Here is a 24,117-nt window from a genome sequence, read left to right as displayed (position 1 = left end):
CCAGTATGGAGATTTCTCAAAATACTAAAAACAAAACTACTACTTCATCCAGCCATCCCACTACTGGCTATTTAACCAACAAAAAAGAAATCAGTATATCAAATCAGTATACACTCACATGTTTATCACAGCGCTATTGACAACAGCAAAGATATGGAATCAACCCAAGTATCCACCAATGAGCAGACAAGGAAAGCGTGGCATATATACACAATGGAATGCTATTCGGCCAGAAAAAACCATGAAATCACGTTGTTTGCAGCAACATGGATGAAGCTGCAGGTCATTATGTTAAGTGAAATAAGCCAGGCCAGCCACAGGAAGAAAAACATCACACATTCTCACAAACATGTGGGAGCTAAAAACAACAACGACAACAACAACAAAAAAGTTGACCTCATGGAAACAAAGAATACAATGACAGGTATCAGAGGCTGGGAAGGGATGGGGGTGAGGAAGAGAGCTTGGTTAACGGGTACAAACATACAGTTAGAAACAGTAAGTTCTAACGTTCTACAGCAGAGTACGGTCACCATAGTTAGCTCAGGCTTGGAGTGCAGTGGTGCGATGTATTTGCAATATGTTAGCAAATACATATTGTCTATTTCAAAGTAGCTAAAAGAGAAGGCTACAAATGTTACCAGCACACAGAGATGATAAATTTCGGCCAGGCACGGTAGCTCACGCCTGTAATCCCAGCACTTTGGGAAACTGAGGCAGGTGGATCACGAGGTCAGGAGTTCAAGATCAGCCTGGCCAAGATGGTGAAACCCTGTCTCCACTAAAAATACAAAAATTAGCTGGGCATGTTGGCAGGCGACTATGGCTGTTTGAGGAAACATCCATTTACTCTGTTTCCTGGATTGCAGGCATAAAAACATGACTGAAGACATATACCGGCCCTACTGCCTGGACAATTCATAACCATTGTAACAGTTACCATTTCACTACTCAGAAGATTATAAAGAAATTGTATTTTTCATGAGACTCTACGACCTACTACCCGTAACTCTGACATACACATATTGTACAACCTTAACATATAATTATCAAATCTGATAACCAACGTTCCCTAAATTACCAGCTATTACAATATTTTGGTGTTTGCCTGTTAACCAAGCTGAGGGGTGAAGGGGGAGGTTGGAAGAACCTGCCCTTTCCAAAATTTCACCTCGAGAGTGTTCAAAAACTCAGTGTGTCCAGGTATAAATCTCCAAGTGGGTCTAATTTTCACTGCTTAACAAAAGCGATGTAGAAAGCAATTACTGTACCCTCCATCAATCTTTTCAGATTGCACAGAATTCCCTCCTGAAAATTCCAATAGAAAAAAACACAGGTATTCCCGTTTTAGTATGTGCGTCGTCTTTCACACAAGTCATCGGAGAGTGAAAGCCTTTAAAACACTGAAATGTTCTTGGTATTGCTTTCCGATGAACGTGATAAAATAGACAAATAATCCATATTTACCAAGACTAAAAACACTTCCACCACGTATGGAAAATCTCTCCAAAAACACAAAATCTAATTCAAACATTATAAATAAAAAGAGAAATGTAAAAACAATTGCATACACAAACTTTGAAATGCCTATGGGTTGACATTACTGAAGCCATTACTCAAAAGAAACCTCTGTAAAATCGAGAGCGCACAATCAAAGCAATAAGATGCTGGAGAAAGCCAAACCAGAGGGGCCGCGCAGTCCCGCACTGCAAATTTCAACACATTCATTCCTAGACGAATACATCCAAGGTCACTCACTAAGAAGAAGAAAAGTGCGTGGCTCCATAGAGCACTCAAGTTTCGCCCCGTGCATCGGGAAGGGGGCTGCGCCGGCGCGAGGACTGGCCGGTGGGCGTTCCGGCAACCTACAGCTTGCAAGGACCACGGCCATCCCCCGGGCCTAGGAACGGTGGCCCGAGGGCAGGCCCGAGTCCCCGGGGTGACCCTACCCGCCCCTACCCCCGCCCCGGGATTCTGCAACGCTCCCCCTCCCCGCGCCCGACTGCACAGCGCCGCCGCCCCCCGCCCGCGGGCCTCCCAGCTCTGCTTCAAACAAAGCGCGCGCTAAGGGGCCGGCAGCGGCCAGGGAAGTGGGGACAGGAGGGTGGCGGCCATGTTGGCGGGGGGCGGCGGAGATCGGGAGATGGAGGAGTACGGGCCGGCGAAAAAGGAGCGCGCGCCCGCCCCGAGGCCCAGGCCCGCCCCGACCGGGTCCCCGCCACGGCCCGGCCGGCAGTGGGCGCGGTGCGGGCGCCGCCAGAAAAATAATGCTCCGCTGGGCCCCGCGCAAGCCGCACTCACCTGCGCCCCCGGCCAGGCCGACGCACCCCTGGCCCGCTCACAACCCGCACCCCCTCACGGGCCTGCACGACCCACGCTCGCCCCGCTCGGACCTTACCTGCTGGCCGCTGAGGCCGCCGTCCACAGGCCCGCGGTCGCCGCCGTCGCACGTTCGCGCTTCCGCCGGCCCCAGCCCTAGCCAAAAGGCGCCTCCTCGACCCCGCTCCCTCGCCGCGGACGCCGCCGGCTCCTCAGCCGGCGGCGTACCCGCGCACTGCGCCCAACCGACTGCAACGGCAGCCCCCGCGCCCGCTACACCGGGGCAGCGGAGCGGGGCGCAGGCGCAGTGGAGCGGGGCGGGGTGGTGGAGCAAGGCGCAGGCGCGTTGGAGTGGGGCGGGGCGGTGGAGCGAAGCGCAGGCGCAGTGGAGCGGGGCGGGGCGGTGGAGCGGGGCGCAGGCGCGGTGAAGCGGGGCGGGGCGATGGACGGGGCGGCTAAGGCGGGGCCTGAACCCCCGACTTCCAGGTGCGCGGCGGCAGGCGGCCGGAGCCCTGGAGCCTGAGGGGGCGCAGCTTCTCCCGGAGGGCAGGTAGCCAGAGAACGGCTTCGTTTTCGTTTTCAAACAGTAGGACTTTCTTTCTTTTTTTCTTTTTTTTTTTTTTTTTGGTATTAAGACGTGGTTTCACCATGTTGGTCAGGCTGGTCTTGAACTCCCGACCTCAGGTGATCCACCCGCCTTGGCCTCCAAAGTGCTTGGATTACAGGCGTGAGCCACCGCGCCCGGCCAAGACTTTCAAGAAACGACATGCCCCCTTTGTCCTGGGACGTAAGCCGCAAGTCATCCTGAGTGGTGCACACCGCGAATACTGAGGAAGCTGGATCACGGGGCTGGGCTGCGAGCCTTCCCCTGTGAGGAGGGCTCAGAGGCTGGCCCAAGCCCCACTGTGCGAGGGGCGCACCCAGAGACGGCCCTGCACAGCCAGGTCCTGAAGGTCACCCCCCAGGACGAGGCCAATAGCGATGTGGGTGAGGACCCTGACCCTGAGACCACACCCCAGAAGGCTGATGAGGACACCAGCCTGGCCCAGGTAGGCCTCCCCTTCTCTGTCCCAGCTGTGGGCCACAGGCCTTTCCTCGGGAGGGGTTTGGGGTTTTCAGTGGGCATCACCCCACACCTTGTTTCCGGGAATGTGGCACACTGGCTGGCTCCCTCCCCACCCACCATTGTCTCTCCCCTACACCCCCAACTGTCCCCTGTGTGTGATGCTCATCTCCCTGAGTCCACGTGTTCTCATTGTTCAACACCCACCTATGAGTGAGAACATACGGTGCTTGGCTTTCTGTTCTTGGGTCAGTTTGCTGAGAATGATGGTTTCCAGATTCATCCAAGTCCCTACAAAGGACACGAACTCATCGTTTTTTATGGCTGCTTAGTATTCCATGGTGTACATGTGCCACATTTTCTTTGTCCAGTCTATCATTGGTGGGCATTTGGGTTGGTTCCAGGTCTTTGCTATTGTATACAGGGCTGCAATGAACATACGTGTGCATGTGTCTTTATAGTAGAACGATTTGTAGTTCTTTAGGGTATATTCCCAATAGTGGGATTGTTGGGTCAGATGGAATTTCTATTTCTATATCCTTAAGAAATTGCCACACTGTCTTCCACAATGGTTGAACTAATTTACACTCCCACCAACGGTGTAAAAGTGTTCCTATTTCTCCACATCCTCTCCAGCATCTGTCTCCAGATTTTTTAATGATCGCCATTGTAACTGGCGTGAGATGGTATCTCAATGTAGTTTTGATTTGCATTTGTCTAATGACCAGTGATGAGCATTTTTTCATGTGTTTGTTGGCCTCATGTATGTCTTCTTTTGTAAAGTATCTGTTCATATCCTTCGCCCACTTTTGAATGGCTTGTTTGTTTTTTTTCTTGTAAATCTGTTTTAGTTTTTTGTAAATTCTGGCTATCAGCCCTTCGTCAGATGGGTAAGCTGCAAAAATTTTTTCCCATTCCGTTGGTTGCCGATTCACTCTAATGACTGTTTCTTTTGCCGTGAAGAAGCTGTGGAGTTTGACTAGGTCCCATTTGTCTATTTTGGCTTTTGTTGCCAATGCTTTTGGTGTTTTGGTCATGAAGTCCTTGCCCACGCCTATGTCCTGAATGGATTTGCCTAGCTTTTCTTCTAGGGTTTTTATGGTGTTTGGTCTTATGTTTAAGTCTTTAATCCATCTGGAGTTAATTTTAGTGTAAGGTGTCAGGAAGGGATCCAGTTTCTGCTTTCTGCATGTGGCTAGCCAGTTTTCCCAACACCACTTACTAAACGGGGAATCCTTTCCCCATTGCTTGTTTTTGTCAGGTTTGTCAAAGATCGGATGGTTGTAGATATGTTGTGTTGCCTCCGAGGCCTCTGTTCTGTTCCATTGGTCTATATCTCTGTTTTGGTACCAGTACCATGCTGTTTTGATTACTGTAGCCTTGTAGTACAATTTGATGTCCGATAGTGTGATGCCTCCCGCTTTGTTCTTTTTGCTTAGAATTGACTTGGCTATGTGGGCTCTCTTTTGATTCCATATGAAGTTTAAGGTGCTTTTTTCCAGTTCTGTGAAGAAGGTCTTTGGTAACTTGATGGGGATAGCGTTGAATCTGTAAATTACATTGGACAGTATGGCCATTTTCACGATATTGATTCTTCCTAAGCATGAATATGGTATGTTTCTCCATCTGTTTGTGTCCTCTCTTATTTCGTTGAGCAGTGGTTTGTAGTTCTCCTTGAAGAGGTCCTTTGCGTTCGTTGTTAGTTGTATTCCTAGGTATCTTACTCTCTTTGTAGTAATTGTGAATGGCAGTTTGTTCTTGATTTGGCTCTCTTTAAGTCTGTTATTGGTGTGTAGCAATGCTTGTGATTTTTGCACATTGATTTTGTATCCTGAGACTTTGCTGAAGTTGCTTATCAGTTTCAGGAGATTTTGCGCTGAGACGAGGGGGTCTTCTAGATATACAATCACGTGATCTGCAAATAGAGACAATTTGACTTCCTCCTTTCCTATTTGAATACCCTTTATTTCTTTTTCTTGCCTGATTGCTCTGGCTAGAACTTCCGGTACTATATTGAATAGGAGTGGTGAGAGAGGGCATCCTTGTCTAGTGCCAGATTTCGAAGGGAATGCTTCCAGTTTTTGCCCATTCAGAATGATATTGGCTGTTGGTTTGTCCTAAATACCTTTTATTATTATGAGATATGTACCGTCAGTACCTAGTTTATTAAGGGTTTTTAGCATAAAGGGCTGTTGAATTTTGTCGAAGGCCTTCTCTGCATCAATTGAGATAAGCACGTGGCTTTTGTCTTTGGTTCTGTTTATGTGGTGAATTACATTTACAGACTTGCGTATGTTGAACGAGCCTTGCATCCCTGGGATGAATCCTACTTGATCATGGTGGATGAGCTTTTTGATGTGCTGTTGTAATCGGCTTGCCAGTATTTTACTGAAGATTTTTGCATCTATGTTCATCATGGATATTGGCCTGTAGTTCTCTTTTCTTGTTGAGTCTCTACCGGGTTTTGGTATCAGGATGATGTTGATCTCATAAAATGATTTGGGAAGGAGCCTTGGACACGGGGCTTGTCCTCCCTCTGTATCCTGGTGTGACGTGGACCCCTGGACATGGGGCCTGTCCTCCCTCTGTGTCCTGGTGTGATGTGGACATGTGGACACGGGGACCAGCCTACCTCCCTCTATGTCCTGGTGTGATGTGGACCCATGAACACCTGCCCTGTCCTCCGTCTGTGTCCTGGTGTGATGTGGACCCCTGGGCATGGGGCCTGTCCTCCCCCTGTGTCCTGGTGTGACGTGGACCCCTGGACATGGGGCCTGTCCTCCCTCTGTGTCGTGGTGTGATGTGGACCCCTGGACACGGAGCCTGTCCTCCCTCTATGTCCTGGTGTGACATGGACACCTGGACATCGGGCCTGTCCTCCCTCTGTGTCCTGGTGTGATGTGGACCCCTGGACACGGGGCCTGTCCTCCCTCTATGTCCTGGTGTGACATGGATCCCTGGACACATGGCCTGTCCTCCCTCTCTGTCCTTTTGTGACATGGACATGTGGATACATGGCCCAGCCTTCCTCCCTCTGTGTCTTGGTGTTACGTGCACCCTTGGACATGGGGCTTGGCCTCCCTCTGTGTCCTGGTGTGACGTGGACCCCTGGACGTGGGGCCTCTCCTCACTCTGTGCCCTGGTGTGATGTGGACATGTGGACAGAGGGCCCACCCTTCCTCCCTCTATGTCCTGGTGTGACGTGGACTGCTGGACATGGGGCTTGTCCTCCCTCTGTGTCCTGGTGTGATGTGGACGTGTAGACACTGGACCCAGCCTTCCTCCCTCTATATCATGGTGTGACGTGGACCCCTGGACACGGGGCCTGTCATTCCTCTGTGTCCTGGTGTGACATAGATACCTGGACACATGGCCTGTCCTCCCTCTGTGTCCTGGTGTGATGTGGAAGTGTGAACACACGGCCCAGCCTTCTTCCCTTTCTGTCCTGCTGTGACCTGGATCCCTGGACACGAGGCTTCTCCTCCCTGTGTGTCCTAGTGTGATGTGGACCCATGGGCATGAGGCCTGTGCTACCTTTGTAACATGGTGTGATGTGGACGTGTGGACACACGGCTCAGCCTTCCTCCCTCTGTATCCTGGTGTGACATGGAGTCCTGGACACCTGGCCTCTCCTCCGTCTGTATCCTGGTGTGATGTGGACCCCTGGACACGGGGCCCGTCCTTCCTTTGTGTCCTGGTGTGATGTGGACCCCCGGACACGGGGCCTGTCCTTCCTCTGTCTCCTGGTGTAACAATCACCCCTGGACACAGGGCCTGTCCTCCCTCTGTGTCCTGGTGTGATGTGGACGTGTGGACACAGGGCCCAGCCTTCCTCCCTCTATGTCCTGGTGTGTCGTGAAAGCCTGGACATGGGGCGTGTCCTCCCTCTGTGTCCTGGTGTGATGTAGACCCCTGGAAACGGGGCCTGTTCTCCCTCTGTGTCCTGGTGTGATGTGGAACCCTGGACACCGGGTCTGTCCTCCCTCTATATCCTGGTGTGACGTGGACGCCTGGGCATTGGGCGTGTCGTCACTCTGTGTCCTGGTGTGATGTAGACATGTGAAAACTGGGCCCAGCCTTCCTCCCTCTATGTCCTGGTGTGACAAGGACTCCTGGACATGGGGCCTGTCCTCCCTCTGTGTCTTGGTTGATGTGGACCCCTACACATGGGGTATGTCCTCCCTCTATATCCTGGTGTGACGTGGACCCCTGGACATGGGGCCTGTCCTCCCTCTGTGTCCTGGTGTGATGTGGACGTGTGGACACAGGGCCCAGCCTTCCTCTGTCTATGTCATGGTGTGACGTGGACCTCTGGACATGGGGCCTGTCCTCCCTCTGTGTCCTGGTGTGATTTGGAAACCTGGACACGGGGCCTGTCCTCCCTCGGTGTCCCGGTGTGATGTGGAACCCTGGACACGGGGCCTGTCCTCCCGCTATGTCCTGGTGTGATTTGGACCCCTGGACACAGGGCCTGTTCTCCCTCTTTGTCCTGGTGTGATGTGGACCCCTGGACACGGGGCCTGTCCTCCCACTGTGTCCTGGTGTGATATGGACGTGTGTACACAGGGCCCAGCCTTCCTCCCCCTATTTTATGGTGTGATGAGGACCCCTGGACACCGGGCCTGTCCTCTCTCTATGTCCTGGTGTGACGTGGACACCTGAACACGGGGCCTGTCCTCTCTCTGTCTCCTGGTGTGACGTGGACGCCTGGACATGGGGCCTGTCCTCCCTCTGTGTCCTGATCTGATATGGACGTGTGGACACAGGGCCCAGCCTTCCTCCCTCTATGTCATGGTGTGACATGGACGCCTGAACATGGGGCCTGTCCTCCCTCTGTGTCCTGGTGTGATGTGGACGTGTGGACACAGGGCTCAGCCTTCCTCCCTCTATGTCCTGGTGTGACGAGGACCCCTGGGCATGAGGCTTGTCCTTCTTCTGTGTCCTGGTGCGATGTGGACCCCTGGACATGGGGCCTGTCCTCCCTCTGTATCCTGATGTGATGTGGACGTGTGGAGACAGGGCCCAGCCTCGCTCCCTCTATGTCCTGGAGTGACATGGACTCCTGGACACCTGGCCTGTCCTCCGTCTGTGTCTTGGTGTTATGTGGACCCCTGGACACGGGGCCAGTCCTCCCTGTGTGTCCTCGTGTGATGTGGACCCCTGGACATGGGGCCTGTCCTCACTCTGTGTCCTGGTGTGATGTCGACGTGTGGACACAGGGCCCAGCCTTCCTCCCTCTAAGTCCTGGTGTGACGTGGACCCCTGGACATGGGGCCAGTCCTCCCTCTGTGTCCTGGTGGGATGTGGACCCCTAGACACGGGGCCTGTTCTCCCTCTGTGTCCTGGTGTCATGCGAACCCCTGGACCCGGGGCCTGTCCTCTGACTGTGTCCTGGTATGATGTGGACGAGTGGACACAGGGACCACTTTCCTCCCACTATGTCCTGGTGTGACAAAGACCCTTGAACACGGGGCCTGTCCTCCCTCTGTGTCCTGGTGTGATGTGGACCCGAGGACACGGGGCCTGTCCTCCCTCTATTTCCCGGTGTCACGTGGGCCCCTTGACACGGGGCCTGTCCTCCCTCTGTGTCCTGGCCTGGTGTGGACATGTGGACACAGGGCCCTGCCTTCCTCCATCTCTGTCCTGGTGTGACATGGACTCCTGGACATGGGGCCTGTCCTCCCTCTGAGTCCTGGTGTGATATGGACGTTTGGACACAGGACCCGGCTTCCTCCCTTTATGTCATGGTGTGACGTGGACCCCTGGACACGGGGCGTGTCCTTCCTCTGTGTCCCGGTGTGACATGGATCCCTGGACAAATGGCCTGTCCTCCCTCAGTGTCCTGGTGTGATGTGGAACCCTGGACACGGGGCCTGTCCTCCCTCTGTGTCCTCGTGTGACGTGGACCCCTGGACATGGGGCCTGTCCTCCCTCTGTGTCCCAGTGTGATATGGACTTGTGGACAAAGAGCCCAGCCTTCCTCCCTCTATGTCCTGGTGTGACGTGGACCCCTGGACATGGGGCCTATCCTCCCTCTGTGTCCTGTTGTGATGTGGACTCCTGGACACGGGGCCTGTACTCCCTCTATATCCTGGTGTGACGTGGACCCTTGGACATGGGACCTGTCCTCCCTCTGTGTCCTGTTCTGATGTGGAGGTGTGGACACAGGGCGCAGCCTTCGTCCATCTCTGTCCTCGTGTGATGTGAACCACCGGACATGGAGCCTGTCCTCCCTCTGTGTCCTGGTGTGATGTGGAACCCTGGACACCGGGCCTGTCCTTCCTCATTGTACTGGTGTGATGGGGAACCCTGGACACAGGTCCTGTCCTTTCTCCGTATCCTGGCGTGACATTCCCACCTGGACACAGGGCCTGTCCTCCCTCTGTGTCCCGGTGTGATGTGGACGTGTGGACAGAGGGCCCAGCGTTCCTCCCTCTATGTCCTGGTGTGATGTGTACCCGTGGACATGGGGCCTCTCCTCCCTCTGTGTCCTGGTCTGATGTGGACATGTGGACACAGGGCCCCGCCTTCCTCCCTCTTTGTCCTGGTGTGACGAGGACCCCTGGACATGGGGCCTGTCCTCCCTCTGTGTCCTCGTGTGATGTGGACCCCTGGACATGGGGACTGTACTCCCTCTGTGTCCTGGTCTGATGTGGATGTGTGGACAAAAGGCCCAGCCTTCCTGCATCTCTGTTCTGGTGTGACGTGGACCACTGGACATGGGGCCTGTCCTCCCTCTGTGTCCTGGTGTGATGTGGACGTGTGGACACAGGACCCAGCCTTCCTCCCTCTATGTCCTGGTGTGACGTGGACCCCTAAACACGGGGCCTGTCCTTCCTCTGTGTCCTGTTGTGACATGGAACCCTGGACACACGGCTTGTCCTCCCTCTTGTCCTGGTGTAATGTGGCAGTGTGCACACACGACCCAGCCTTCCTCCCACTGTTTCCTGGTGTGATGTGGACCCCTGGTCACAGGGCTTGTCCTCCCTCTGAGCCCGGGTGTGATGTGGACCCCTGAACATGGGGCCTGTCCTCCCTCTGTGTCCTGGTGTGATGTGAACGTGTGGACACAGGGCCCAGCCTTCCTCCCTCTATGTCCTGGTGTGACGTGGACTCCGGGACACCTTACCTGTCCTCCGTCTGTGTCCTGTTGTGATGTGGAGCCCTGGACTCACGGCCTGTCCTCCCTCTGTGTCCTGGTGTGATGTCGACATGAGGACACATGGCCTGTCCTGGTGTGATGTGGAAGTGTGAACACACAGCCCAGCCTTCCTCCCTCTATGTCCTCGTGTGACGTGGACCCCTGGACAGGGGGCTTGTCCTCCCTCTGTATCTTGGTGTGATGTGGACGTGTGGACACAGGGCCCAGCCTTCCTCCTTCTATTTCCTGGTGTGACGTGGACTCCTGGACACCTGGCCTGTCCACCGTCTGTTTCCTGGTGTGATGTGGAACCCTGGACATGGGGCCAGTCCTCCCTCTGTGTCCTGGTGTGATGTGGACCCCTGGACATGGGGCTTGTCGTTCCTCTGTGTCCCGGTGTGATGTGGACCCCTGGACACCGGGCCTGTCCTTCCTCTTTCTCCTGGTGTAACAATCACCCCTGGACACAGGGCCTGTCCTCCCTCCGTGTCCTGGTATGATGTGGACGTGCGGACACAGGGCCAATCCTTCCTCACACTATGTCCTGGTGTGTCGTGAAACCCTGGACATGGGGCCTGTACTCCCTCTGTGTCCTGGTGTGATGAGGACCCCTGAACACTGGGCCTGTCCTACCTCTGTGTCCTGATGTGATGTGGACCCCTGGTCATGGAGCTTGTCCTCCCTCTGTGTCCTGGTGTGATGTGGACCCCTGGTCACGGAGCTTGTCCTCCCTCTGTGTCCTGGTGTGATGTGAACGTGTGGACACAGGACCCAGCCTTCCTCCCTCTAAGTCCTGGTGTGACGTGGACTCCGGGACACCTGGCCTGTCCTCCGTCTGTATCCTGCTGTGATGTGGACCCCTGGACATGGGGCCAGTCCTCCCTCTGTGTCCTCGTGTGATGTGGACCCCTGGACATGGGGCATTTCCTTCCTCTGTGTCCTGGTGTCATAGGGAACCCTGGACACGGGGCCTGTCCTACCTCTGTCTCCTGGTGTAGCAATCACCCCTGGACACAGGGCCTGTCCTCGCTGTGTGTCCTGGTGTGATGTGGACGTGTAGACACAGGGCACAGCTTTCCTCCCTCTATGTCCTGGTGTGTCGTGAAACCCTGGACATGGGGCCTGTCCTGCCTGTGTCTCCTGGTGTGATGTGGACCCCTGGACACGGGGCCTGTCCTACGTATGTGTCCTGATGTGCTGTGGTCCCCTGGACACAGGGCCTTTCCTCCCTCTGTGTCCTGGTATGATGTGGACCCCTGGACACTGGGCCTGTCCTCTCTCTATGTTCTGGTGTGACGTGGACGCCTGAACATGGGGCCTGTCCTCCCTCTGTGTCCTGGTCTGATATGGACGTGTGGACACAGGGCCCAGGCTTCCTCCCTCTCTGTCCTAGTGTGACGTGGACCCCTGGACATGGGGCCTGTCCTCCCTCTGTGTCTGGTGTGATGTGGACGTGTGCACATAGGACCCAGCCTTTCTCCCTCTATGTCATGGTGTGACGTGGACCCCTGGACACGGGGCCTGTCCTTCCTTTGTGTCCTGGTTTGATGTGGACCCCTGGACATGGGGCTTGTCCTCCCTCTGTATCCTGGTGTGATGTGGACGTTTGGACATAGGGCCCAGCCTTCCTCCCTCTATGTCCTGGTGTGACGTGAACGCCTGAACATGGGGCCTGTCCTTCCTCTGTCTCCTGGTGTAACAATCAACCCTGGACTCATGGCCTGTCCTCCTTCTGTGTCCTGGTGGGATGTCGACGTGTGGACACATGGCCTGTCTTCCTCTGTGTCCTGGTGTGATTTGGAAATGTGGACACATGGCCCAGCCTTCCTCCCTCTGTGTCCTGGTGTGACGTGGACCCCTGGACATGGGGCTTGTACTCCCTCTGAGTCCTGGTGTGATGTGGACCCCTGGACACGAGACCTGTCCTTCCTCTTTCTCCTGGTGTAACAATCACCTCTCGACACAGAGCTGGTCCTTCCTCTGTGTCCTGGTGTGATGTGGACGTGTGGACACAGGGCCCAGCCTTCCTCCCTCTATGTCCTGGTGTGTCGTGAACCCCTGGACATGGGTCCTGTCCTCCCTCTGTGTCCTGGTGTGATGTGGACCCCTGGACACGGGGCCTTTTCTCCCTCTGTGTCCTGGTGTTATGTGGACCCCTGGACAATGGGCCTGTCCTCTCTCTATGTCCTGGTGTGACGCGGACGCCTGGACATGGTGCCTGTCCTCCCTCTGTTTTCTGGTGTGATCTTTATGTGTGGATACAGGGCCCATCCTTCCTCCCTCTATGTCATGGTGTAACGAGGACCCCTCGACATGGGGCCTGTCCTTTCTCTGTGTCCTGGTGGGATGTGGACCCCTGGACACGGGGCCTGTCCTCTCTCTGTGTCCTGGTGTGACGTGGATCGCTGGACATGGTGCCTGTCCTCCCTCTGTGTCCTGGTGTGATTTGGACCCCTAGACACCGGGCCTGTCCTACCTCTATGTCCTGGTGAGACGTGGACACCTGGACATGGGGCCTGTCCTTCCTCTGTGTCCTGGTGTGATGTGCACTTTTGGACACACGTCCCAGCCTTCCTCCCTCTATATCCTGGTGTGACCTGGACCCCTGGACACATGGCTAGTCCTCCGTCTGTGTCCTCGTTTGATGTGGCAGTGTGCACATACGGCCCAGCTGTCCTCCCACTGTGTCCTAGTGTGACGTGGACCCCTGGACACGGGGCTTGTCCTCCCTCTGTGTCCTGGTATGATGTGGAACCCTGGACATGGGGCCTGTCATCCCTTTCTATTCTGGTGTGTTGTGGACGTGTGGACACAGGGCCCAGCCTTCCTCCCTCTATATCCTGCTGTGACATGTACTCCTGGACACCTGGCCTGTCCTCCGTATGTATCCTGGTGTGATGTGGACCCCTGGACACGGGGCCAGTCCTCCCTCTGTGTCCTTGTGTGATGTGGACCCATGGACATGGGGCATGTCCTTCCTCAGTGTCCCGGTGTGATGTGGACCCCTGGACACGGGGCCTGTCCTTCCTCTGTCTCCTGGTATAACAATCACCCCTGGACACAGGGCCTGTCCTCCGTCTGTGTCCTGGTGTGATGTGGACCCCTGGACACGGGGCCGGTCCTCCCTATGTGTCCTGGTGTGAGGTGGTCCCCTAGACACAGGGCCTGTCCGACTTCTGTGTCCTGGTGTTATGTGGACCCCTGTACATGGGGCCTGTCCTACCTCTGTGTCCTGCTGCGATGTGGACCCCTGGACACGGGGCCTGTTCTCCCTATGTGTCCCGGTGTGATGTGGACCCCTAGACACCGGGTCTGTCCTGCTTCTATGTCCTGGTGTGATGTGGACGCCTGGACATGGGGCCTGTCCTCCTTCTGTGTCCTGGTGTGATGTGGACATGTGGACATTGGACCCAGCCTTCCTCTCTCTATGTCATGGTGTGACATAGACATGTGGACACAGGGCCTGTCCTTCCTCTGTGTCCTGGTGTGACATGGACCCCTGGACACATGGCCTGTCCTCCCTCTGTGTCCTGGTGTGATGTAAACCCCTGGACACGGGACTTCTCCTCCCTCTGTGTCCTGGTGTGATGTGGACCCCTGGACGTGGTGCCTATCCTCCCTCTGTGTCCTGGTGTGACGTGGACGTGTGGACACAGGGCCCAGCCTGCCTCCCTCAATGTCCAGGTTTGAAGTGGACTCCTGGACACCTGGCCTGTCCTCTGTCTGTGTCCTGGTATGATGTTGACCCCTGGACGTGAGGCCAGACCTCCCCCAGTGTCCTCGTGTGATATGGAACCCTGGACATGGGGCCTGTCCTTCCTCTGTCTCCTGGTGTAACAATCACACCTGGACACAGGGCCTGTCCTCGCTCTGTGTCCTGGTGTGATGTGGACGTGTGGACACAGAACCCAGACTTCCTCCCTCTATGTTCTAGTGTGATGTGGACCCCTGGACGTGGGGCCAGTCCTCCCTCTGTGTCCTGGTGTGATATGGACCCCTGGACACAGGGCCTTTCCTCCCTCTGTGTCCTGGTATGATGTGGACCCCTGGACACCAGGCCTGTCCTCTCTCTATGTTCTGGTGTGACGTGGACGCCTGAACGTGGGACCTGTTCTCCCTCTGTGTCCTGGTGTGACGTGGACCCCTGGACACGGGGCCTGTCCTCCATGTCCTGGTGTGAAGTGGATGCCTGGACATGGGGCCTGTCCTCCCTCTGTGTCCTGGTGTGATGTGAACATGTGGACACAGGGCCCAGCCTTCCTCCCTCTATGTCCTGGTGTGACGTGGACTCCGGGACACCTGGCCTGACCTCTGTCTGTGTCCTGTTGTGATGTGGAGCCCTGGACATGGGGCCAGTCCTCCCTGTGTGTCCTCGTGTGATGTGGACCCCTGGACATGGGGCATTTCCTTCCTCTGTGTCCTGGTGTGATATGGACCCCTGGACACAGGGCCTGTCCTTTCTCTGTCTCCTGGTGTAGCAATCACCCCTGGACACAGGGCCTGTCCTCGCTGTGTGTCCTGGTGTGATGTGGACATGTAGACACAGGGCACAGCCTTCCTCCCTCTATGTCCTGTTGTGTCATGAAACCCTGGACATGGGGCCTATCCTCCCTCTGTGTCCTGGTGTGATGTGGACCCCTGGACATGGGGCTTGTCCTCCCTCTGTATCCTGGTGTGATGTGGACGTGTGGACACAGGGCCCAGCCTTCCTCCCTCTATGTCATGGTGTGACAAGGGACCCTGGACATGTGGCCTGTCCTCCCTCTGGGTCCAGGTGTGATGTGGACCCCTGGACACGGGGCCTGTCCTCCCTCTGTTTCCTGGTGTGGTGTAGACCGCTGGATACAGGGACTGTCATCCCTCTGTGTCCTTGTGTGATGTGGACCTCGGACACGGGGCTTGTCCTCCCTCTGTGTCTGGTGTGATGTGGACGTGTGCACACAGGACCCAGCCTTCCTCCCTCTATGTCATGGTGTGACGTGGACCCCTGGACACGGGGCCTGTCCTTCTGCTGTGTCCTGGTGTGATGTGGACCCCTGGACATGGGGCTTGTCCTCCCTCTGTATCGTGGTGTGATGTGGATGTGTGGACACAGGGCCCAGCCTTCCTCCCTCTATGTCCTGGTGTGACATGGACTCCTGGACACCTGGCCTGTCCTCCATCTGTATCCTGGTCTGATGTGGACCCCTGGACAAGGAGCCAGTCCTCCCTATGTGTCCTTGTGTGATGTGGACCCCTGGACATCAGGCCTGTTTTTCCTCTGTCTCCTGGTGTAACAATCAACCCTGGACTCATGGCCTGTCCTCCCTCTGTGTCCTGGTTTGATGTGGAAGTGTGGACACATGACCCAGCCTTCCTCCATCTGAGTCCTGGTGTGATGTGTACCCCTGGACATGGGGCCAGTCCTCCCTCTGTGTCATGGTGTGATGTGGACCCCTGGACACGAGGCCTGTCCTTCCTCTTTCTCCTGGTGTAACAATCACCTCTGGACAGAGAGCTGGTCCTTCCTCTGTGTCCTGGTGTGATGTGGACATGTGGACACAGGGCCCAGCCTTCCTCCCTCTATGTCCTGGTGTGTTGTGAACCCCTGGACATGGGTCCTGTCCTCCCTCTGTGTCCTGGTGTGATGTGGACCCCTGGACAACGGGCCTGTCCTCCCTCTATGTCCTGGTGTGACGCGGATGCCTGGACATGGTGCCTGTCCTCCCTCTTTTTTCTGGTGTGATCTTTACGTGTGGACACACGGCCCAGCCTTCCTCCCTCTATGTCATGGTGTGATGAGGACCCCTCGACTTGGGGCCTGTCCTTCCTCTGTCTCCTGGTGTAACAATCACCCCTGGACACAGGGCCTGTCCTTGCTCTGTGTCCTGGTGTCATGTGGACGTGTGGACACAGGGCCCAGCCTTCCTCCCTCTATATCCTAGTGTGTCATGAAATCCTGGACATGGGGCCTGTCCTCCTTCTATATCCTCGTGTGACATAGACCCCTCAACATGGGGCATGTACTCCCTCTGTGTCCTGGTGTGATGTGGACGTGTGGACACAGGGCCGAGCCTTCCTCCCTCTATGTCATGTTGTGACAAGGGCCCCTGGACATGGGGCCTGTCCTCCCTCTGTGTCCAGGTGTGATGTGGACCCCTGGACATGGGGCCTGTCCTCCCTCTGTGTCCTGGTGTGATGTGGATCGCTGGATACAGGGACTATCGTCCCTCTGTGTCCTGGTGCGATGTTGACGTGTGGACACAGAGCCCAGCCTTTCTCCCTCTGTGTCCTGGTGTGACGTGGACCCGTGAACATGAGGCCTGTCCTCTCTCTGTGTCCTGGTGTGATGAGGACGCATGGACGCGGGGCCTGTCCTCTCTCTATGTCGTGGTGTGACATGGACCCCTGGAGACATGGCCGGTCCTCCCTCGCTGTCCCGGTGTGATGTGGACGTGTGGACACACGGCCCAGCGTTCCTCCCTCTGTGTCCTGGTGTTATGTGGACGCTTGGACACGGGACTTGTCCTCCCTCTGTCTGCTGGTGTCACATGGACCCCTGAACATGGGGCCTCTCCAACCTCTGTGTCTTGTTGTGATGTGGACATGTGGACAGAGGGCCCTCCCTTCCTCCCTCTATGTCCTGGTGTGATGTGGACCCCTGAACACCTCGCCTGTCCTCTGTCTGTGTTCTGGTGTGATGTGGGCCCCTGGACATGGGGCCTGTCCTCCCTATGTGTCCTGGTGTGAGGTGGACCCCTAGAAACGAGACCTGTCCTTCCTCTGTGTCCTGGTGTGACATTTACACCTGGACACACGGCCTGTCCTCCCTCTGTGTCCCGGTGTGATATGGACGTGTGGACACAGGGCCCAGCCTTCCTCCCCCTATGTCGTGGTGTGACGTGGACCCCTGGTATAGGGCCTGTCCTCCCTCTGTGTCCTGGTGTGATGTGGACGTCTGGAAACAGGCCCCAGCCTTCCTCCCTCTATGCCCTCGTGTGACCTGGACACCGAGACACAGGGCCTGTCCTTCCTCTGTGTCCTGGTGTGACATGGACCCCTGGACACATGGTCTGTCCTCCCTCACTTTCCTGGTGTGATGTGGATGTGTGGGCACACGGCCCAGCCTTCCTCCCTCTGGGACCTGGTGTGACCTGGACCCGTGGACATGGGGCCTCTCCTCCCTCTGTGTCCTGATGTGATGGCGACATGTGGACAGAAGGCCTACCCTTCCTCCCTCTATGTCCTGGTGTGATGTGGACCCCTGAACACCTGGCCTGTCCTCTGTCTGTGTCCTGGTGTGATGTGGACTCCTGGACACGGAGCCTGTCCTCCCTATGTGTCCTGGTGTGAGGTGGTCCCCTAGACACAGGCCCTGTCCTACGTATGTGTTCTGATGTGATGTGGACCCCTGGACACAGGGACTTTCCTCCCTCCTTGTCCTGGTATGATGTGGACCCCTGGACACCGGGCCTGTCCTCTGTCTATGTTCTGGTGTGACGTGGATGCCTGGACATGGGGTCTGTCCTCCCTCTGTGTCCTGGTGTGATGTGAACGTGTGGACACAGGGCCCAGCCTTCCTCCCTCTATGTCCTGGTGTGACGTGGACTCTGGGACACCTGGCCTGTTCTCTGTGTATGTCCTGTTGTGATGTGGACACCTGGACATGGGGCATTTCCTTCCTCTGTGTACTGGTGTGATATGGACTGCTGGATACGGGGCCTGTCCTTCCTCTGTCTCCTGGTGTAGCAATCACCCCTGGACACAGGGCCTGTCCTCGCTGTGTGTCCTGGTGTGATGTGGACGTGTAGACACAGGGCACAGCCTTCCTCCCTCTATGTCCCTGTGTGTCGTGAAATCCTGGACATGGGGCCTGTCCTCCCTCTGTGTCCTGGTGTGATATGGACCCCTGGACACAGGGCCTGTCCTACATTTGTGTCCAGATGTGATGTGGACCCCTGGACACAGTGCCTTTCCTCCCTCTGTGTCCTGCTATGATATGGACCCCTGGACACTGGGCCTGTCCTCTCTCTATGTTCTGGTGTGATGTGGATCCCTGGACAAGGGACCTGTCCTCCCTCTGTGTCCTGGTGTGATGTGGACGTGTGCACACAGGACTCAGCCTTCCTCCCTCTATGTCATGGTGTGACATGGACCCCTGGACACGGGGCCTCTTCTCCCTCTCTGTCCTGGTGTGATGTGGACCCCTGGATAAGGGACCTGTCCTCCCCCTGTGTCCTGGTGTGATGTGGACCCCTTGACAGGGGGCCTGTCCGCCCTCTATATCCTGGTGTGACGTGGTCCACTGGAAATGGGGCCTGTCTGGCCTCTGTGTCTTGGTTTGATGTGGACCCCTGGACACGGGGCCTGTCCTCCCTCTGTGTCCTTGTGTGATGTGGACTTGTGGACACAGGGCCCAGGCTTCCTTCCTCTGTGTCCTGGTGTGATGTGGAACCCTGGACATGGGGCCTGTCCTCCCTCTGTGTCCTGGTGTGATGTGGACGTGTGGACACAGGGCCGAGCCTTCCTCCTTCTATTTCCTGATATGATGTGGACCCCTGGACATGGGACCTGTGCTTCCTGTGTGTCCTGGTGTGAGGTGGACCCCTGGACACAGTGCCTGTCCTCCCTCTGCATCCTAGTGTCATGTGGATCCCTGTACATGGGGCCGGTCGTCCATCTGTGTCCTGGTGTGATGTGGACCGCTGGACACGTGGCCTGTCGTATCTCTGTGTCCTGGTGTGACATGGATCCCTGTACACGGGGCCTGTCCTCCCTCTGTGACCTGGTTTGATGTGGACCCCTTGACATAGGGCCAGTCCGCTCTCTATGTCCTGGTGTGACGTGCACCCCTGGACATGGGGCCTGTCCTCCCTCTGTGTCCTGGTTTGATGCGGACGTGTAGACACAGGACCCAGCCTTCCTTCTTCTATGTCCTGGTGTGACATGGACTCCTGGACACCTGTCCTGTCCTCCGTCTGTTTTCTGGTGTGATGTGGACCTCTGGACACTGGGCCTGTCCTTCCTCTCTCTCCTGGTGTAACAATCAGCCCTGCACACAGGGCGTGTCCTCCCTCTGTGTCCTAGTGTAATGTGGACCTTTGGACACGGGGCCTGTCCTACCTATGTGTCCTGATGTGATGTGGACCCCTCAACACGGGACCATTTCTCCCTCTGTGTCCTGGTGTGATGTGTACCCCTGGACACTGGTCCTGTCCTCCCTCTATGTCCTGGTGTGATGTGGACACCTGGACATGGGGCCTGTCCTCCCTCTGTTTCCTGGTGTGATGTGGACATGTGGATACAGGGCCTAGCCTTCCTCTCTCCATGTCATAGCGTGACAAGGACCCCTCCACATGGGGCCTGTCCTCCCTCTATGTCCTGGTGTGTTGCGAACAGCTTTACACGGGGCCTGTCCTCCCTCTATCTCCTGGTGTGCCGTGGACCCCTGGACATGGGGCTTGTCCTGCCTCTGTGTCCTGGTGTCATGTGGACCCCTGGACACTGGGCCTGTCCTCCCTCTATCTCCTGCTGTGACGTGGATCCCTGAACATGGGGCCTGTCCTCCCGCTGTGTCCTGGTGTGATGTGGATGTGTGGACACATGCCCCAGCCTTCTTCCCTCTATATTCTGGTGTGACCTGGACCGCTGGACACGGAGCCTACCCTTCCTCTGTGTCCTGGTGTGACATGGACCCCTGGACACATGGCCTGTCCTCTCTCTCTGTCCTCGTGTGATGTGGACGTGTGGACACATGGCTCATCCTTCCTCCCTCTGTATCCTGGTTTCACGTGGAGCCTTGGACACGGGGCTTGTCCTCCCTCTGTATGCTGGTGTGACGTGGACCCCTGGACATGGGGCCTTTCCTCCTTCTGTGTCCTGGTTTGATGTGGACCCCTTGACACGGGGCCAGTCCGCTCTCTATGTCATGGTGTGACGTGCACCCCTGGACATGGGACCTGTCCTCCTTCTGTGTCCTGGTGTGATGTGGACATGTAGAAACAGGGCTCAGCCTTCCCCTTCTATGTCCTGGTGTGATGTGGACCCCTCCACATGGGGCCTGTCCTCCCTCGGTGTCCTTGTGTGATGTGGACCCCTGGACATGGGGCCTGTCCTACCTATGTGTCCTGATATGATGTGGACCCCTCAACATGGGACCATTTCTCCCTCTGTGTCCTGGTGTGATGTGGACCCTTGGACACGGGGCCTGTCCTACCTATGTGTCCTGATGTGATGTGGACCCCTCAACACGGGACCATTTCTCCCTCTGTGTCCTGGTGTCATGTGGACCCCTGGACACTGGGCCTGTCGTGCCTCTATGTCCTGGTGTGATGTGGATGCCTGGACATGGGGCCTGTCCTCCCTCTGTTTCCTGGCGTGATGTGGACATGTGGATACAGGGCCCAGTCTTCGTCCCTCTATGTCATAGTGTGACAAGGACCCCTCCACATGGGGCCTGCCCTCCCTCTCTGTCCTGGTGTGATGTGGACGTGTGGACACACACCCCAGCCTTTTTCCCTCTATATTCTGGTGTGACCTGGACCGCTGGACACGGAGCCTGCCCTTCCTCTGTGTCCTGGTGTGACATGGACCCCTGGACACATGGCCTGTCCTCCCTCTCTGTCCTGGTGTGATGTGGACGTGTGGACACACGGCTCATCCTTCCTCCTTCTGTATCCTGGTTTCACGTGGAGCCTTGGACACGGGGCTCGTCCTCCCTCTGTATGCTGGTGTGACGTGGACCCCTGGACATGGGGCCTTTCCTCCCTATGTGTCCTGGTTTGATGTGGACCCCTTGACATAGGGCCAGTCCGCTCTCTATGTCCTGGTGTGACGTGCACCCCTGGACATGGGGCCTGTCCTCCCTCTGTGTCCTGGTGTGATGCAGATGTGTAGACACAGGACCCAGCCTTCCTCCCTCTATGTCATGGTGTGACGTGGACCCCTGGACACATGTCCTGTCCTCCCTCACTGTCCCAGCGTGATGTGGACGTGTGGGCACACGGCCCAGCCTTCCTCCCTCTGGGACCTGGTGTGACATGGACCCCTGGACATGGAGCCTCTCCTCCCTCTGTGTCCTGTTGTGATGGGGACATATGGACAGAAGGCCCACCCTTCCTCCCTCTATGTCCTGGTGTGATGCGGACCCCTGAACACCTGGCCTGTCCTCCATCTGTGTCCTGGTGTGATGTGGACCCCTGGACACGGGTCCTGTCCTCCCTATGTGTCCTGGTGTGAAGTGGTCCCCTAGACACGGGGCCTGTCATACCTCTGTGTCCTGGTGTTATGTAGACCCCTGGACACAGGGCCTGTTCTCTCTCTGTGTCCTGATGTGATGTGAACCCCTGGACACGGGGCCTGTCCTACCTCTGTGTCCTTGTGTTATGTGGACCCCTGGACACCGGGTCTGTGCTGCTTCTATGTCCTGGTGTGATGTGGACCCCTGGTCATGGGGCCTGTCCTCCCTCTGTGTCCTGGTGTGATGTGGACATGTAGAAACAAGGCTCAGCCTTCCCCTTCTATGTCCTGGTGTGATGTGGACCCCTCCACATGGGGCCTGTCCTCCCTTGGTGTCCTGGTGTGATGTGGACCCCTGGACACGGGGCCTGTTCTCCGTCTGTGTCCTGTTGTGATGTGGACCCCTGGACACGGGGCCTGTCCTCCCTCTATGTCCTGGTGTGATGTGGATGCCTGGACATGGGGCCTGTCCTCCCTCTGTTTCTTGGCGTGATGTGGACATGTGGATACAGGGCCCAGCCTTCCTCCCTCTATGTCATAGTGTGACAAGGACCCCTCGACATGAGGCCTGTCCTCCCTCTCTGTCCTGGTGTGATGTGGACCCCTTTACACGGGTCCTGTCCTCCGTCTGTGTCCTGGTGTGATGTAGACCCCTGGACACGGGGTCTGTCCTCCCTCTGTATCCTGGTGTAACATTCACACCTGGACACAGGGTCTGTCCTCCCTTTGTGTCCCGGTGTGATGTGGACGTGTGGACACAGGGTCCAGCTTTCCTCCCTCTATGTCCTGGTGTGACGTGAACCCGTGGACATGGGGCCTGTCCTCCCTCTGTGTCCTGGTGTAACATTACCCCTGGACACAGGGTCTGTCCTCCCTCTGTGTTCTGGTGTGATGTGGACGTGTGGACACAGGGCCCAGCCTTCCTCCTTCTATGTCCTGGTGTGACGGGGAACCCTGGACATGGGTCCTGTCCTCTCTCTGTGTCCTGGTGTGATGTGGACCCCTGGACACGGGGCCTGTTCTACATCTGTGTTCTCATGTGATATGGACCCCTGGATGCGGGGCCTGTTCTCCCTCTGTGTCCTGATATGATGTGTACAGCTGGACACCGGGCCTGTCCTCCCTCTATGTCCTGGTGTGACATGGACACCTGGACATGGGGCCTGTCCTTCCTCTGTTTCCTGGTGTGATGTGGACGTGTAGACACAGGGCCGAGCCTTCCTCCATTTCCTGGTGTGACGTGGACCCCTGGATATGGGGCCTGTCCTCCCTCTGTGTCTTGGTGTGATGTGGACCCCTGGACATGGTGCCTGTACTCCCTCTGTGTCCTAGTGTCACGTGGACCCCTGTACATGGGGCCTGTCATCCCTCTGTGTTCTTGTGTGATATGGACCCCTAGACACAGGGCCTGTGCTACCTCTGTGTCCTGGTGTGACGTGGACCCCTGGACATGGGACCTTTCCTCCCTCTGTGTCCTGGTGTGATATGGACCCCTTGACATGGAGCCTGTCCACCCTCTATGTCCTGGTGTGACGTCGTGCACTGGACATGGGGCCTGTCTGGCCTCTGTGTCTTGGTGTGATGTGGACATGTGGATACTGGGCCCAGCCTTCGTCCCTCTGTGTCCTGGTGTGATGTGGACCCCTGGACATGGGGCCTGTCCTCTGTCTGTATTCTTGTGTGATATGGACCTCTTTACATGGGGCCTGTCCTTCCTGTGTTCTGGTGTGATATGGACCCCTGGACACGGGGCCTGTCCTCCCTCTGTGTCCTAGTGTGATGTGGACCCCTGGATATGGGGCCTGTCCTTCTTCTGTGTCTTGGTGTGACATGGACCACTGGACTCGGGGCCTGTCCTCCTGCTGTGTCCTCATGTGATGTGGATGTGTGGACACAGGGCCCTGCCTTTGTCCCTCTATCTCCTTATGTTACGTGGACCATTGGACACGGGGCCCCTCCTCCCTCTGTGTCCTGGTGTGATGTGGACATATGGACACAGGGCCCAGCCTTCCTCCATCTATGTCCTGGTGTGACGTGGAACCATGGACACGGGGCCTGTCCTCCATCTGTGTCCTGGTGTGATGTGGACCTGTGGTCATGGTGCCCAGCCCCTCCTCCCCCTCTGTGTCCTGGGCCACCAGGTGTGGTCCGGACAGCAGGCTGAGGCAGGAGAATTGCTTCAACCCGGGAGGCAGAGGCTGCAGTGAGGTGAGATCGTGCCACTGCACTCCAGCATGGGTGACAGAGAGACTCCATCTCAAAAATAAATAAATGAAGCTGGGCATGGTGCCTTACACCTGTAATGCCAACACTTTGGATTCACAAGGTCAGGGGTTCAAGACCAGCCTGACCAACATGGTGAAACCACGTCTCTACT

At 56.6% G+C, this 24,117-nt stretch overlaps 1 pseudogene; it reads left to right on the top strand.

Annotated features, from left to right (window-relative positions):
- Positions 1-2,113: 2,113 nt before the first annotated feature.
- LOC110567020 (putative GTP-binding protein 6) overlaps positions 2,114-24,117 on the top strand; it is a 40,296-nt pseudogene continuing 18,292 nt past the window's right edge.

The sequence above is a fragment of the Aotus nancymaae genome, unplaced genomic scaffold (genome assembly GCF_030222135.1).
Source record: "Aotus nancymaae isolate 86718 unplaced genomic scaffold, 86718_ANA_hifiasm-v0.15.2.pri h1tg000115l, whole genome shotgun sequence".
Lineage (NCBI taxonomy): Eukaryota > Metazoa > Chordata > Mammalia > Primates > Aotidae > Aotus > Aotus nancymaae.
This window is presented reverse-complemented; position numbering and strand designations above follow the sequence as displayed.